At 44.3% G+C, this 3,310-nt stretch overlaps 1 long non-coding RNA gene across 1 annotated transcript; it reads left to right on the top strand.

The window, feature by feature from the left end:
• The first annotated feature begins 432 nt into the window (after positions 1-432).
• Positions 433-3,089, top strand: LOC309334491. The gene is made up of 2 exons (XR_014153128.1): positions 433-1,089; positions 2,764-3,089. It is a non-coding gene; the product is annotated as an uncharacterized lncRNA (long non-coding RNA).
• The last annotated feature ends 221 nt before the right edge of the window (positions 3,090-3,310 follow it).

The raw sequence follows: 3,310 nt of genomic DNA, 5'->3' as shown, positions 1-3,310 counted from the left end.
GAAAATCCTTTGCCAAATCAGATTCCTCTCCCAGTGTTGCTGTTCAGGTAACTTGGTTTCACTGCACAATTATTATTATTATTATCATCACCACCATCATAATATGGCAGCAACAGGGGACACACTAGTCGAAGAGGCAGAATTACACCAGTACAGACACAGACCAGGTACATATGGCAACAATGCCAGAGAAAACTCAGACTGCTGAAGAAGCATCCTTGCTCTGTGCTTTTTGGGGGCATCTCTGGGTGTTCTCTGGGGTACCTCCTTCCGAATATCTCCCTGACCTGAGGTTGTATAACTTAGAATGATCACGATCATGATAAAGAGAAATTGGATTCACACCAGAAAAGGGTAATAGTCACCCATCACTTTTGAGCGCAGCAGTTTAGATTTATGCGCCAACTTTCTTTAACCTTCTGACAATGGGCATCGTTTTGCATGTGTTCCAGGAAATCCTTTTCAAGAAGGCATGTAAGTTCATGTTCACCTGGTGTCTTAAGCATAGATAGTCACAAAAAACCAGAACTTGCCTGTTCCTGCTTTGTTAATGAAAGGTTATGAGTCACAGTTGGTGCCACCAACAGACTAGAAGCTAATGAGAAAGAAATAAAAAATAATGTAAAGATGAAACACAGAGATGGTGAAAGAGGACAGTGGCAACACAGTTCATCACCTCTGTCTGGTATTTAGGATGGGGGAAGTTCATGGAATTCTAATTTGGGTTCGGATAGGCTCAAAAATAAGCCATGGACATTTCCTAATATTTTGGAGAATACTTAGGCTTATTTCTGAGCCCATTCTTAGTAAAAGCAAGGGCTCGGCCTGGTTCAGGGTCACTTGAGTGGTCACAGGTGATACTCCACAATGCTGCCGTGGCGATCTGTGATGTCATCTGCATAGTGTTTATGAGGGAACAATGAACCTAATCAGTATCTGTCATGTGAGTTGCAGGCTATTCTGTCTCAGGTTTTATACGTGATCAGAAGGACAGGGAATGTGGATCCCCACAGCTCAGGATTCTTCCCCAGGAGATGCTCCCAGCCCAGGATTAAAGCCAAAGGGAAGATATAGAGAGGTGGAGAACAGGTAGGGGATCTGTTCCTGATCTTCCCGAGAGCACATCTGTCTGAGAGACCTCATATCCAACCTTCTTCTTGGACTTAATGCATTTGCTAGACAGCAGCTAGGATCAGTCCTAGCAGAGTGAGACTTTTGGGCAGGTTGTCCACAGTTCATTCAGTTGAATGAGCAGGAGGGTCCCCAAACACAGTAGGAATGGCTTGCCACATTTTGAAGTAAATACACCCAGTGAAGTAATAGCCAACTATCAGCCTCCCTTTTAGGGAGAGTCCTCTGATTCCCAGCACATTCGCTTATTTCAGAGCCCAACGGGTAGGACCCTAAGTCCTGAAAGGTGGGGAGAAGGACACTTCTTTTTACCGGATTCCTGTTGGCTATTTTATAAAATGTTTTTAAAAGCCAGTGTGGTGTAGTGGTTAAGAGCGGTGGACTCGTAATCTGGTGAACCGGGTTTGCTTCCCCGCTCCTCCACACCCAGCTGCTAGGTGACCTTGGGCTAGTCACACTTCTTTGAAGTCTCTCAGCCCCACTCACCTCACAGGGTGTTTGTTGTGGGGGAGTAAGGGAAAGGAGATTGTTAGCCGCTTTGAGACTACTTATGGTAGTGATAAAGCAGGATATCAAATCCAAACAACTCTTCTTCTTCTTCTTCACCAAGACTTGCCACCTGGCTTCCAACCCAGAATCCCTTTGGTCTCTGTGGGTCTACTCCATTCTTCCTATTCCTCCTTTCCCTTTGGTTCCTTACATGCCACTTTCCCTAACAGATGTACCGAGCTGCCCCCAACATTGGGTGGGGAGTGTCGCACGTGCATGATGCCACAGGTGCGCACCCTCTCAATCTGGCTGGGACAACCCAGCCCCCCACCCAACCCCCACTGCCGGCCGCCTTACCTTCTTAAAAGGGAAGCACCAGTGTGAACATGCTTTGCCCTGGTGTGTTGTTTGGAGGATCGCCACAGAATTGGGGGGGGGGCTGGGTCCATCCTGAAAAATATTGGGGATGACTCCCCTGTTACTTAAGCACGGGCCATGCTGGTTGGCGCCGACCGGAAATGGAGTCCAACATCTAAAGCGCCATAGATTCCCCACCCATCAGCTTAGGGCACATCCATGCTCAGCGTGTAGACAGGTTTAACAATAATTCTCTTTCCCCAAGGAATTGGGAACTGTAGTCCTGCGAAGGGGAGCTGGGGTTGGTAACATGGGACTATCAACATCTCACCGCATTGTAATTCCCAGGAATCTTTGAGGGAATCTATGACAGTAACGCTAAATATAAAACCCAATATAAGCTTGTAAATAGGGCAGGATCTCCCTTTCTCTCCCTCTCTTGTTGTGAGATTTATTGAATCAATTGGATAATTTAATGACTGTGTGCAGCTAGGCATTGCTGTTTAACGATAGTAAATTAGATTATAAAAAACCCCTCCAAGAATCAATTTGGACTGTATTTTAATGATCGGCTGCATCCCCCCCCCCTTTTTGTATGGGGAATGATAATTTGTTGTTTTTTGCTATGATTCTGTCTTGACTATTTCTTAAGTTGTAAAATGTCAAAGTCTTTATCAATAAAAAAAATAATGTATGAGAGGGAGACATTAATGCTTAATACTCAAAACTCGTATGCAGGCTAGATCCAGTTAGGGGCTTCAGTCTGACACAAGCTTGCTGTCATAGGAAGCTGCCATGCACTTGAACCTTGGTTCTCTGGGATTTCAGACGGGATTTTCCCAACCCTACCTGAAGAGGAGGGAGATTGAACCAGAAGCCTTCTGCAAGCAAAGTTACTGATGTCTGAAGAGGACAATGCAGAATCAAAACTCTTATTATATATTTCTTGGTGGTGGCCAGATGGACTATTGCCCATGGGTGGATAAAAACATTGAACTTTCCCCCCTTAACATCTGGTTTAATAAGGCCCTGAATATTGCAGTTTCCAAAAAAAATGACTCATTTGATGCATGTTTCACAAGGCGCCACTAAGTCAATGAATTCTGTTGCTACATGGAGGATGTTGTTGATGTATCTTAAAAAACAAACTTATGGCTGGTGCTTTCCCACTGAATTTGATTACAATGGTACTAATTGCATATGACTATACAGTACCTTACTATCGGCCTTCTTTGTTTCCACAAAAATAATATTCCCATTTTCTTGACTGATCCTAGATTGAACCTTTCTATGTTCCCGAGTAATATCTAATTATGCGTCATGGATCTATAAT

The sequence above is a fragment of the Podarcis erhardii genome (assembly GCF_964252035.2).
Source record: "Podarcis erhardii genome assembly, chromosome: 2".
In the NCBI taxonomy this organism is placed as follows: domain Eukaryota; kingdom Metazoa; phylum Chordata; class Lepidosauria; order Squamata; family Lacertidae; genus Podarcis; species Podarcis erhardii.
This window is presented reverse-complemented; position numbering and strand designations above follow the sequence as displayed.